Source organism: Lasioglossum baleicum, chromosome 8 (genome assembly GCF_051020765.1).
Source record: "Lasioglossum baleicum chromosome 8, iyLasBale1, whole genome shotgun sequence".
Classification (NCBI taxonomy): domain Eukaryota; kingdom Metazoa; phylum Arthropoda; class Insecta; order Hymenoptera; family Halictidae; genus Lasioglossum; species Lasioglossum baleicum.
In genome coordinates this window covers 3,056,457-3,070,771 of record NC_134936.1, presented here as the reverse complement: position 1 = coordinate 3,070,771, position 14,315 = coordinate 3,056,457, and the positions used below count along the sequence as shown (strand labels likewise).

At 33.5% G+C, this 14,315-nt stretch overlaps 1 protein-coding gene across 2 annotated transcripts in view; it reads left to right on the top strand.

Moving 5' to 3' along the window:
• Positions 1-481: 481 nt before the first annotated feature.
• Positions 482-14,315, top strand: part of LOC143211678 (putative cytochrome P450 6a14) — a 78,405-nt gene continuing 64,571 nt past the window's right edge. For both annotated transcript variants that reach the window (XM_076429543.1, XM_076429544.1), the window contains exon 1: positions 482-657. The gene's annotated coding sequence lies outside the window, so the exon portion shown is untranslated. The remainder of the gene's footprint in view (positions 658-14,315) is intronic.

The following is a 14,315-nucleotide window of genomic DNA, read 5'->3' as shown; positions in this document are numbered from 1 at the left end:
GGAAAATGTGTTATCACAAAAAAATATATGGTTCCATTTTAAAAAATTAGTTTGACTCTGAAATTCCCTCCCCCCACTCGAGTATTAAAAAAAATTACACCATATAATTGTTCCCTTCATACCGAGCAATTTTTGTAAACAAATTTTGTTCGTAACTTCAGTGCGTCACAAGATACTTTCGTTATCAGATAAACGAAACACCCTGTGTAAACTAATCCGCGTAGATATCTAGTGCCTTGCAAGTGGCCTAAGATTTTTGCACAGTACTGTACGTAACAAATGTTTACTTTGGGGATAAAATTGCGTTCACGCCGTATAATCGGAAGATCTTACGCGTATACATATATGTAGTTGTGTGTCTGTGGTTAATATTGTAAAAGGGTGTCCTTCTCCCACCAGGACCGTTGTAATTGATAATCGTTATCTTCCGGTCAAATTACTTTGCCAGTATGATATCACATTGTTAACCAGTGGCGACAGACGATACATGCAGCTGACATGGGTATTTATATAATATCTCGGGATCTGTGAGACGTTCAGTTAGACACTGCAAGATCGTGTATGTTGAGTGGTTTTCATCCTACACAGGAGCACTTGCACTGAATCGCAACACTTCTACGAGACCTCAGAGTGCATATATATAACTCTTAAATTCAGGTATTTGACACAATTTTTTATTAGCAATATTTTTTTTCAAAACAATTAGAAACCACTGAAAATATCTAAGCTAGCACTCGAAAAACTGCTGCACCATCATTATTATCAGACTGCAGATGTTTATGCATTTTCCAATTCTTGTAGACAAATTTTAAGAAAGTGGAATGACATAAAATTCTATTTTTAATGGGAACAGCCTCTGTAGATCTAAAACAAATAAAAATTGCACGAAATTCTGTCGAATTTTATATTCTAGCCTTTCATGAACGTTTTCATAAGCCATAAATGCATAAAGATCCGCAGTCTAATTATTATTCACGACATTCTTTACATTATGAAGTATTAGATTGTCCCAGAAGTTCCTTTCGGAATGTGTTGCTTTAATGTTGCTAAATAAATACAAACAATGTGATATTTTTTATGTTAATGTTTTAGAACTTCTTAACACGAATTTGCACTATGTGCATGAATCGAAAACCAAGTTTTGGGACAACCTAATATTTATTTAGCAATATTAAAGGAACATATTCCGAAAGAAACTTTTGGGACATCCTTATTCATATGTTTGTATCTAATCAATTACTATACATTTTAGTGTTGTGTAAGAGAATATATCAATCTTTTTCATATTCACCAAATGAAAAAATCACGTGCAATCGAATTGTTCAAAGTCGGAAGAAATGTTTAATTTCCCAGTTAAGGTTTAAACTTCATTTGATTACACCTTATTAGCATTTCTGTCAATACATCATGGTTAACTGAATACGTAATGTTCATGTCATTTCTTAAAATTAGTCCTAGGATCACAAATGATGTTTTTATACTTCTTGTATAACATAAGATGAAATGAAGTGAAACAGTGAGGAACCACTGAAAATATTTAAATAATTTCAGTTAAATTCAATTTGATTACATCTTATCAGCATTTATGTCAATACTTCACGGTAAACTGAATACGTAATGTTAGTATCATTTCTTAAAATTCGCCCGAGGGTCACAAATGGTATTTAAGCTTTTAGTACGACGTAAAATGAAATGCAGTTGAACAATGAGAAATCACCGATAATATTTTAAAAAATTTCAATTAAATGTAATTTGTAGACAGCGGATCTTTATGCAAAATTAATATGCAAAATATGCGAAATATATGCAAAATAGTGAAACAATGTTTAAATATATTCATTTATTGTTAGCTGTAATTTGCATTAAAATATGTACGTAACTATGATTTTTTCCATATTGTCAACGGTAAGTTGATGTCTTTTCGCGCTGAAGACTAATTTGTACACTTCTTTGTCAGTGTCCTTTCAATATCACAGGATTCATAATCAGTAATTGGTGCATACAGTGGGTAACGAAAGTATTCGAACGCCCTTTAAAACAGAATAACTTTTTTATAATTGTACCAAACGACCTGATTTTTTATAATCAATTAGAAGCATTGGTTTATGAAATGATATGAGAAAAGATTTTTCAAAAAATTATAATTCACAAGGTTACATGCAAAAATAAAAAAGGCATTTTTTAACTTCTTTATTAGATTTAACATTTATTCAAAAATGTTGAAAATCGTAATTTTACACGACTTTTGATTGGTTTCTGCTTAAAACCCACAAAATCGTACATCTTTCGATGCGTGTCGTTTTTTCCTGCGTCAACCGATTTCGATGAAATTTTCAGCACGTGTATAACTAACATAGATCTACAAAACATATATTTTAAATTTTCATTAAGGGCCCTAATAAAGACGTTAAAAAAATGCCTTTTTTATTTCTGCATGTAACCTTGTAAATTATAATCTTTTGGAAAATCTTTTTTGAAAATCATTTCATAAACCAATGCTTCTAATTGATTATAAAAAATCAGGTCGTTTAGTACAATTGTATAAAAGTTATTCTGTTTTAAAGGGCGTTCGAATACTTTCGTTACCCACTGTGTGTGTATTTCTTCCAATATCTTGCATCAATTTCGTTTGGTCCTTCAGCAGTGGATGCATATATAGTTTTGTTAAGTTTCACCAAAGGATCAAATCTTGGATTGTGTCTTTCAAGATCTTCCATTTATTTCGAATTATTTCTCCACAAGCACCAGATACCCATTCCAGCTCTTCAGTAATATCTGTAACTAATTTTACTGATTCCTGCAGTAGGAGTCCTTTTGTCTGTAATTTTGCTATGGTAACTGGCAATCTCCAGAAATTAGTTGCAATATAGTTTAAGTCATCAAATAATGTTTCATTTTTCATCACTTCTTGGGCTAATCTAACGCTACTTACATTTCTGTCATCGAATTACTCAATAACCTAGAAATAAATTCTTAAGGCCAAGGTCAATTACTGCTGTTTCGTGCGAGAACCATATGATATGATACGATTCATATCACATAACGGTTCTTTACAATTATATGTATACACGTACACATGCATGTATTTATAATTAAATGAAAAATATGTCAAAAATATATATGCAATATGTGTAAAATATTACTATATTTTCTCAAAATCCTTTACAGACGACGTAAATTGCTGTCCAGGTCCCATAATTTTACCTACTTTCTATAAAAATATGCATTTGCATAAACATCCGTAGTCTAGAATTTGATTACATCTTATAGTCCAGTCGGCAGGTCGAAAAAAGGCGTCTCTACCTGGAAAATATTCCGAACTTAATGAAATTTTGACACGTCATTTAGGGGTACTCTGGGGTGTCGAATCTCAGTTTTCGACCTCCAGGACCCTGTGCTAACTTGGGGAGGGGGAAAAAACCACGATTTTTATTACCTTGTTTTGGTTTTTCGCCTATTACTCAAAAACTGTGGGTCCTACGAACGTTTTTTTTCATTTTTGGAAAGAGCATTAAATTTCCTTCAAATTGCACTAGTCAAACGTATTTTTTGATCCAATAAGTACCGAGAAACAGGCGTTCAAAATTAGGAAATGTTTCTCAAAATGTCATTTTGAGCCACACATTGTGACATGTAGCAGGAAATTGCAGGTTTTTGGCTCACAAATTTAGTTTTTCAACATATCTACATATAATCTACAAACTATGTAGACTCTTATTTTTTTTTTTAAATTGAAAAATATCCTCAAAAATGTGTACAAAAGTGATGCCTCGCCGTCTTTAATGATTGTTTAAACATGTTTAAACAATCATACTGTATTACTATTGCACATCACTGGATTCGGGAAAGTCTAGAGAATCTTTTGCTGTAAAGAATAATACAATAACTTTTATAATAACATCATAATATCTGTTCAAAGTCGAAAAACGAGTTTTTTTTCAAACTCAAATTTCTCAAAAACTGTGCGTGTAGGAGAAAAATTAAGACCAGCTGTATAAGATACACCCAACAGTTGTATGGAAACATTTTTGTTGTTGGACAGTGTAATTTGCTCCGTCTTTCCCTATATTCGTCAGTTGCCACTTAATTTCCTAATTTTGAACGCCTGTCTCTTGGTGCCTATTTGATCGAAAAAAAAGATTGACCAGTGAAATTTGAAGGAAATTTAATGCTCTTTCCAATAATGGAAGACAAAAGTTCATAGGACCCACAATTTTTGAGTAATAGGCGAAAAACCAAAACAAGGTAATAAAAATCGTGGTTTTTTCCCCCTCCCCAAGTTAGCACAGGGTCCTCGAGGTCGAAAACTGAGATTCGACACCCCAGAGTACCCCTAAATGACGTGTCAAAATTTCATTAAGTTCGGAATATTTTCCAGGTAAAAGTACCTGGCGACTGGACTCTCATCAGCATTTATGTTAATACTTCACGGTTAACTGGATACACAATGTTGGTGATATTTATTCAAATTAGTCCAAGGATCACAAATGATATTCATGCTTCTAGTATAACATAAAATGTAGTGCATTTGCGTGCAACTTTTTTGGTTTTCTGCGATAACGAAAATTCCAAAGATGTGTTTTGTAAACTCGTTTAAATACGTTCTGAAAATTTCATTGAAAGTGGTAAATTGATTTACGAATTCTAAACGATCAAAAGTGATAAAAATTGTAATTTTTCATGATTTTTTACCTACAATAATACCACATACAGTTAGGAGCATAACTGATCACACACACTTTAAATCAGAATAACTTTTTTACGAATGGACCAAACGACTTCAATTTCTCTGTAAGGCTAGAAGAATTAGTTTAGTTAGTGAGCGTCTAATAAAAATATTTTGAAAAAATTAATTTGGTCTGAATTCTGAAAAAGAATAGTAAAAATTGATTTTTGGAACTTTTTTAACTGGCCCGATAACGAAAATTTCAAAGATGTGTTTTGTAAACTCGTTTAAATACGTTCTGAAAATTTCATTGAAAGTGGTAAATTGATTTACGAATTCTAAACGATGAAAAGTGATAAAAATTGTAATTTTTCATGATTTTTTACCTACAGTAATACCACATACAGTTAGGAGCATAACTGATCACACACACTTTAAATCAGAATAACTTTTTTACGAATGGACCAAACGACTTCAATTTCTCTGTAAGGCTAGTTTAGGTAGTGACGTCTAATAAAAATGTTGAAAATATTTATTTGATCTGAATTCTGAAAAAGAATAGTAAAAACTGATTTTTGGAACTTTTTTAGCAGGCCCGATAACGAAAATTTCAAAGATATGTTTTGTAAACTCGTTTAAATACGTTCTGAAACTTTCATTGAAAGTGGTAAATTGATTTATGAATTCTAAACGATCAAAAGTAGTAAAAATTGCAATTTTTCGAAGATTTTCGGCTTTTTTACCATTTTTGATCGTTTATAGCTCGGAAACCAATTAACCAATTTCAATGAAATTTTCAAAGCGTATATCATTTATACGAGTTGACCAAACTCATCTTTTAAATTTTCGTTATTGGCCCAGCTAAAAAAGTAGTAAAAATCAATTTTTACTATTTTTTTCGCAAATCCGACCAAATGCATTTTTTCAAAATATTTTTTAGACGTCATTTACTAAACTAATTCTTCTAGCCTTACAGAGAAATTGAAGTCGTTTGGTCCATTCATAAAAACGTTATTCTGATTTAAAGTGTGTTGAATCATTTATGCTCGTTGCTGTAATTAATGCATATACCAGAATTTTTTAAAAATTGTCAAGTTTCCACTACTGAAAAAACATTATATTCTTTTAATACGAAACTTACCACGACCGGTAAAATGACCGGTTCTAGATATTGCAATTATTAAAATGATAAAGGTGCTTTCATAAGAAATAATTTATTAAATATCTTTATCAAAGTCTAAATAAATTAAGTCTTGTCATTTTTATAAGGCAACACGCGCGCGTGCCTGTTACTTTTATAACTCGGTACGTCTAGTGTTAAAACAATTGAAAAATGAATGGTGGAAAATAAATTTTTTTCTACTGACCGCATGTTTATTAGATACTCTTTTAGTATCACTGTAAGCACGTAACACCTCAATTTCATCGGTTTATTATTCCCGTCGTTATAATTTAATGAAAAAAAGTTCACATTTTATTTTACACGTCTGTCAAACTAACTATTTGTCAGATATCATCGACTAAAATCGTATTGGTTACAAATAAGGATTATATTAAGTAACCGAATTTTTTCGTGTTGGTAAATGTTATCGTTGAGAGAAATTCATTTCGATCACTTATAACAGTTATCGATGAGATAAATTTATTTCGACCGATCATAACAGTTATTCGATGAGAGAAGTTCATTTAGATCGCTCATAACAGTTATCAATGAGAGAAGTTAATTTCGACCGCTCATAACAGTTATTGATGAAGGAAATTTGTAGTAGTTATTATTAAATAGTACAACTTTCAAATGGTAGGCAATCAATTATTTCATAAATTTTTTATTTGTAAAATGAATTGCTACAATCAAAATTTAATGTGACAAACATACAGATTTTGTGTTGTCCTTATGGTCTGTTGATTCGTCTTGTTGTACGAAACCTTCTCAATGAATTTCACAGGCTGCTCCATCCGAAAACGAGTGTACAACTCAATAATTAAATAAGCAACCAAAACGGATTTTCTCATAAATAATTATTATGAACAAGTGAAAAGAAATTTGATCATCGATATCTGTTATAAGCGGTCGAAATAAATTTATCTCATCGATAACAGCTATGAGCGATCGAAATGAAACTCTCTCATCGATAACTGTTATGAGCGATCGAAATGAAATTCTCTCATCGATAACTGTTTTGAGCGATCGGAAGTTTTTCTTGGTCGATGACAGTTATCGAAGAGGATCCAATTATTTGTATACTAATAACTGTTATTTGTAACCAAAAAGTATAAAAATCGATATTTTTTAATCATTTCGTTCTTCCAATTTTTTTCTTTATATATTTTGTGTACATTATCTTAAATTTCAATAACAAACAACTTTTTATTAATGATTTTTATCGTAGAAAATTTTAGAATTACCGTTATTTTTGGTCCCTGGTTTTCTCGGCTTTCAGTTTTCTAAAACTATTTTAAAAACTGTTACAAAAACAGAAATTGTTTGTCATACAATGCTCTGCGGTGTTTAAGAGTATGTTTGTGCTTGTTGAGTTGAACGTGATTCGATACAAAAAAGTCGCTAATCATCTATAAAGGTTGCACGTGTCCAGCCGGACACGTGTCGGAGATATGAAGATCATCAGTTGTCGACAATAAATTGATTGCCTTATATTTTTCCACGACTTCGTATAAAACATCAATTTCTGCTTAAGAAAGTATTCAACTGAATATGATAAAAAAATAATAAGTACTCGGACGTTCTGAAATTAATAATCTTCTATTAGGAAATATTTCATATGCTCAGTCACAACGTGATTATTAACTAACGACTTCGTTTACAGCGACAAGTCATGTTTGTAATTCAAATAACAAAGAACAGGCTGCAGCACTGCATATCCCCCTGGAAACCGTGCAACATTTATTTGAAAAATCTGTTCGTACAACAAATAGCTTACGAATTATTTGACGTCGTCATTGTTTCGAGCGTTGTCTTGTCCAAGATTGCCGCTGGATCAGGGGCAATTAACGCTCGAGTTCGCTAACAGTAGTTAGTGTAATTTACGTTCATAACACACACTCATAGTCTGTAATAGTAATTCATGATTTCAAAGTTCAAGATCAGAAGTCTAAAGTGATCTAAATGAAGGATCGTAGCATTCAAAGGTTCAGAGTTCAAAGTGTTTATGAAGATGTAGAATCTAGATAGTCTAGACCAGGGGTGGCCAACCTGTGGCGCATTCGCCAAACGTAGTGCATTGGATGATTACAAGTGGCGGATTGTATTTTTGCGTCTACTTACTCTTTTGAAGTAGGCGCCGTAACTGAATCCATCTTCATATCTTCAACACCTGAGTGCTCTCAGTTCATATAGCCTTCTTACTAATAAGTTCGTCGCAATTTTGCGACAGTTCACAGTTGTAGGATGTGAATTGCGGGATTGACGACAGCGATCGTCCCTTTGTCCAAGAGATCATTTCTCACTATTGTGGATTGGTGCTCCAATAAACGTGTGTCTTTTGAACTGGCGTGAATTAATTAATTTAGTTGCGTGATTGAGCGATCCCTTTTCCTCCCCCTAAGCGAAGCCGATCCTACCCCTATCTCAATTTTCCAATCCCAACAATCAATATAAGAAGATTTGGCGCTTGAAGCGTGCCCAAGGATTCGCCAAGGCCGCACATGTGGCGACCAAACCTTGGGGTTTCCTAGCCATCTGGGAACCAGACAGGCTATAGTTATAGCTTCAAGCATCCAGCCGCGCTGATCCAAAGAAACAACGATTTTAGGCGTTTCATTTACTGTATCGAAGTTACCCAAGTACGGATGGCAGTGCCATGAAACTAAGTGACGATGACAGGCCCAACGCCGCACTATGGGCCAAACCGACATAATCTGTGTCAAAATCAAAGAACTTTCGATAGAAATGAGATAGAGCGATGAAATATTTTTAAAATGAAAGCTGAAACTTTGCAGAATATGGGATAATTATGGAGATTGTGGTACGAACGTTTTTTAACCTTGAAAGAATTCGTTAAACTTGCACAATTTCAAGAAAATTGTGGTTTTTCCAATACCACGCGCGGAAAATTTTTTTTTAACGTGCGACACATCATTTCCCGTATATTTTTTATAGAGAGATTTTATAATCTCTCAAATACAAATGATTCAAGTAAGCTAGCAAGAAGTTCGAATGTTTATTAATGGTCGTATAATCTAAAAAATTCATAAAATAGGTCTGGGTTAGGTCTTTACACTCTTAAGAGCAGCGGAGTGGTCGTGAATGCGTTTCGTGCAACGCGACTCGCCGCGGTATTGCGTGTCACGCGACGCTTTAAACCATCATAATTTCCAAGCTGGGGTCGATTTGGGTGTGAAATTTGCAGGATCTTTTAGAGGAGACGTTGCTGAAAATGTTCCACTTTGTTAGAGCACGACACTATATAACACTTTTAACTTATCCCTTGTCAAAGTTGAAAAACTTTGACGGTATTCCTTAGTTGACTAAGTATTTTTTTTATAACAAATTATTGACAATAATGTTTAGTTCCTGGTGCTTTCGCAACATAGATATACATTCTTCGTATAAAAAGAAATTGGGCACTTAATCTTCAGTAGGTTTTCCAGGACATCGTTATGAAGAAAAGGAATTTTTTCGGTGATAAATCGTATCTGAAAAAGTTTGATCTTTGAACGCTTATTGTGACGAGAGTTTTTAATAACTGTAATTATTATTATCGTTTTCGAATGTAATGGACATTTAAGAAATATTGTACATTCGTTAAAAATCGATATGAGGACTTTCATTTTTTAGCTCATGAACAGCTAGCGCGTCGATTTGGCCCTCTGTGCGCCGTAGACAAACGTCGCGTCGCACAGTGGGCTGTACGCCCGATTTCAGCGGTCAAAATTCAATTTTTAGAACTTTACATAGATTGTAAAATTTTTGTGTCATGAGTTATTTGAATATCTGAGGGACAATCTCCCATCATTCTTTTTCCCATTCATGTATCCATAAAGCAGTTGGAAAATTGAAATTTTGTTAACACGCTTTCATTTTTCAACGAATTCACCTATCAGTAATCGTTACCTTACTTACATACACTAACAGATTTTTGTTTAATAGAAGTCTTTTTCAGCTAAGTATAAGGTATACTTTTAAGAGAAATTCACTTTTGTACTATATACATTTTTTTAGTTATTAATATTTAAAGATAACCAACGATTCAGTCACTTTCTTTATGATTCTAAGACTTTGGTAATGACTTCGTTATACCTCCGGTTGTTCGTTTTTGTGCCATTGTGTTTTTTGAAATTTTATGTTTAAGATGCAAGAAAAAAAGGTTGCTGCTACTACGCGCTACTCCGTGTTTTATAGTCGATCTACGAAAAAATAGCCATCGCGCGCGCGCGAAAATCGTAGCGTTACTCACATCCTGCATGTTCGCATTCGCTATATCTTCGTAAAACTTAAATAACAACTAAATAATAATAATAAACACATAATGTACACTAAAATAAGGAAACAGTATACACATGAAATCTAAATAATATACAGGGTGGGGCAATAACTATGGCCACTTTGAATATTGTCTTTATTTGTAATAATATGAAAGAATGTTATAGCCAAATTTGCGCGGTATAGAAGGGGACATGTTGTGACATAAACATTTTCTGCGTGGGTGGAGGCATAGAGGAGATTTCAAAGTCACCTTGATTTTTTTAAATCGAAAGACCTACCTTTTGTATAATGAATCGATAGACTATCGAATTCTGAGTAAAAATGTATTGACCTCCATATGTCTTAAATCTAATAGTTAACGAGATATTATCGAAATAATTTTCTTTCTTCTTTTGATAATATCTCGTTAACTATTAGATTTAGGACATACGAAGGTCAACACTTTTATACTCAGAATTGGATACTCTATCGATCTATGGTATAGAAAAGGACATTCTATTTAAAAAAATCAAGGTGACCTTGAAATCTCCTCTATGCCTCCACCCACGCAGAAAATGTTTGTGCCACATGTCCCCCTCTGAACTGTGCAAATTTTCTTCATAACATTTTTCCATACTATTATAAATAACGAAGATTATTCTTTGTAATAACTATTTTAAAAAGATATTTTAATTGTAAATAATTACACTTTTCGATAGTGTACATAAAATAGACGAATAACGTTAAAATATTGATTACAAACCGCAGTACTTGATTGAAAAATAACTACAAACTTTACAATCTAATACGCTCCTCTTCATGGACAAATTTTGCACTCAAAACATCCGTTTCAGCAAAAACGGTATATAGTACATAAAGTAGAAATCTCAATCTTTAAAATGGTTGTTTATTCATCAAATTTGGATAAATTTTAGCAAAGTTACAGCAGTTTCAATATTGAGCGAATTTTGAACTATCTGTGGCCGCTGAAATCGGGCATACAGCCCACTATGCGTCGCATAGTGGTCGGAACGTATAGATCACCTTTTTTTTACTCCCGCCAGTGATCAACAAATAAGGGAGGAAAAACGTTAGTTATTGATTTTAAATTTTCTCTTTAAAATAGCTATTGATCTAGATCAATCGCATTTCTGCTTTATTTTACAACTAATATTTGGTAGCTTATTTGTATTTGCTTTTTTTTTAAAATAATATTGCCTAATTAGATTTTGTTAAATAGGGAAAATGGAAAAAACTTCATAACTTCGGCAATTCTCAATATTTTTGAATAATTCTTTTTTTATTGCTTCTCAATCTTCAAACTTCTCATATTATTAAACGAAATATTAAACAATTAACTTAATATAATTGTTTATACATAATATTGTTTATTACATTACGAACTCTTATTTCAGCATACTAAAATTGAATACTTGAAATAGTATTAAGCAAACAGACTAGAAATAGAATTAAACAAACAAACTTCAAATAGTATTAAACAAACAAACTTGAAATAGTATTAGACAAACAAACTTGAAATAGTATTAAACAAAAAGCTTAATATCATTTTGTATACATAATATTACCAATAATATTATTAACAAATAGTATTATATTAGTATAATAATATTTACATAATATACATGAACACTATTTCAATAGAGACTGCGCTTGTCCACTAAGTGGCAGTGATTTGGTCTTCGGTTCTGGTCTCAAAAGATTAATGTATGGATCCGAAGTTATTAAAAGCATGTGTAACATGTCCTCATTTGTTGCTAAATGAGAGCACTTTCTGGTGTGGTGTATTCTATAGTATCTGTAATCTTTATTCCTACCCTCCTGGGCCTCTTTCGACAGCGAACCCATAGGCACGGATATCTCTATCCATCGTATTTAGAGAAAAATACTTCCAATGAAATTTGTATGGTTTTCAAACAGCTAAGACACAGAAAGTTAAACATCCTAGACTTGTAGATAGATAGATAGATGATAGATCCATTTTCATAGCAAGATGCATTGGTTTATGGCCTATCAGGAAATAGTGGTCAATATTTGAAATAACGACTTTCATAATTTAGGGTTTTTTCCTGCTTCCGACCACTGTGCGTCGCGGCCTAGATCAATCTTTTATCTAGTATTTTTGACTGCTGGAATCCCCATCTTTGTATTATCGGGAAATGAGAACCAGCATCCCGCACCCTTATAATTCTGGAAAAAGGAGTAAGGAGTAAGGAAAAAGGAGTAATTCTGAAAAGGGAGTCTACTGCCTTAATGCGCCACGAATAACGCCTATGCATTTTATGGTAGGGCTCAGAATTACTCGCGGCGGCCGGTTTTCAAAGGTTACGCCCGCGCCCCCTCAACTCGGCCGCATATCTCCCTTCTCGTGGCGATCCTAGTTTTCCTAGACGCCATGAATAGAGTCTACGGTACGCGCCTAATTAGCTCGAGAACTATGACCGCCATGGGAAGCGAGACGCGCGGCCGCACAGTGGTCCCAAATCCCAAAAACACGTCAAAACCTCAAAAATGAACTTCTTCCTAGGAGTTTGTAATTCTAGGGTTGGGTAAAGTGACGTTATGACCACTGAATGTGTGTGTGTGCCACCAAGGAAAAAGGTAAAAAGTTTATGATACGGTTCTGCAGTCAGTTCAAAGTTAGCCTTCGTTTGATGACCATTTGTCGCGCGCATTAGTGGGAAATTGAACACCCCCTTCTGAAATGCATAAGTTTCAAAATAGTGCATTAATTTCAATTCTACAGAATGGATGCTGTTCCTGGAAGTAAGTAGGATCTTTACCTGTTTTTGTATCTCAAAAATTGTTAGTCATTACGTTACACGATGGCAATATTCTTTGGAGAACGTAGAAAGAGAACTTGATGCGCAATAAACGTAGACATAAAAAAAAGTCCCACGTTGTCCCACTAAAATACCTTTTTTGACGTGTTGCTAATACATTTATCTTTCAAAATTTATAAAAACCAATCTCCAATAGTCTCCTATTTGCTCATACGAGGGTAAACTTTGTTTCATTTCTATGGATTTTAAAATGCTATTTCACAACTTTTAGTAATGAAAAACGATTGGGATGATTAAATCTTATGTACATAATTTACAATTATACTAATTCTTGATATACAAAGTGCCATTTTGTTTGTCATTTATACATTTTTACCTATCAACCTCTCAAAACATATTTAATGCGAATTGTTGTCTAAATTTTAATCGGCCATTTTGTTTTTCAAATTTTCGAGTTCATATCTGTAATCAGTGACTCCAAAGACCCCAAAAAGATCATTTTCCAAGCAGACCTAACCATTTTTTAATATACATGTCCGCCATATTGGATCCGCCATTTTGTTTTTTGGAATTTAAACTTCATATTCGTAATCAGCGACCCCCAAAACCCCCGAGTACGAATTTTTGGGTGCATTCAAGTACGTTTAGAGATTTTGGCCGGTTTTTCGCGATTTGAGACCACTGTGGGCCGGGTCGAGGAGGCGTAGCCTTCGAAAATCGGCCGTTGCGAGTCAATAATTCCGAGCGCTGATTTAGAAACACCAATGTGTTATTTTCAACTTGTCAAAATAATGACAAGGCTATTGTTTCTTCTATCTGACGAATTGTTTGACGTCCGTCTGGTTTCTGACCCCTGCAACAGCAGCAGCCAACACTTATCTTGCGTGGCAACGCATGTCAATGAATTTATCACGATAAAAAGGAAGTATGCAACTTTGTAATCAGTACAACTATTTGTTCCTTTCCTCGTGTAACACGTCAACATGTTTATTCATCATGTTTGCAAACGACGTTAGATGCTGCCACATATTACAGTAATTTGAAAATAATGCGACACTGCTTAACTACTTTTCCGCGTCAAACCAGACAATCGACAATGTCAGCACAAATACACTCATAAACACCACAGATCATTAAATTCATCAATTTCTGTTTTCGTATCAACTTGGAGATAATTTTAGATCTATTATATTCTACTGTGGGAACATCTGACATAGAAAACTTAATAATATGTGTATATTAACTGCATTTAATTTTGTTATACAAAAGGTATAAATGTGATTTGCGATTCTTTGACGAATTTTAAGAATTGATACTAACATTACGTATCGAGTTGAACGGTAAGTGTTCCGGTAGATCTACACTCGGCTGATCCTTTCCAACCGACGCACAGTGGGTCCAAACGCCAATCCAGCTGATAAAAAGG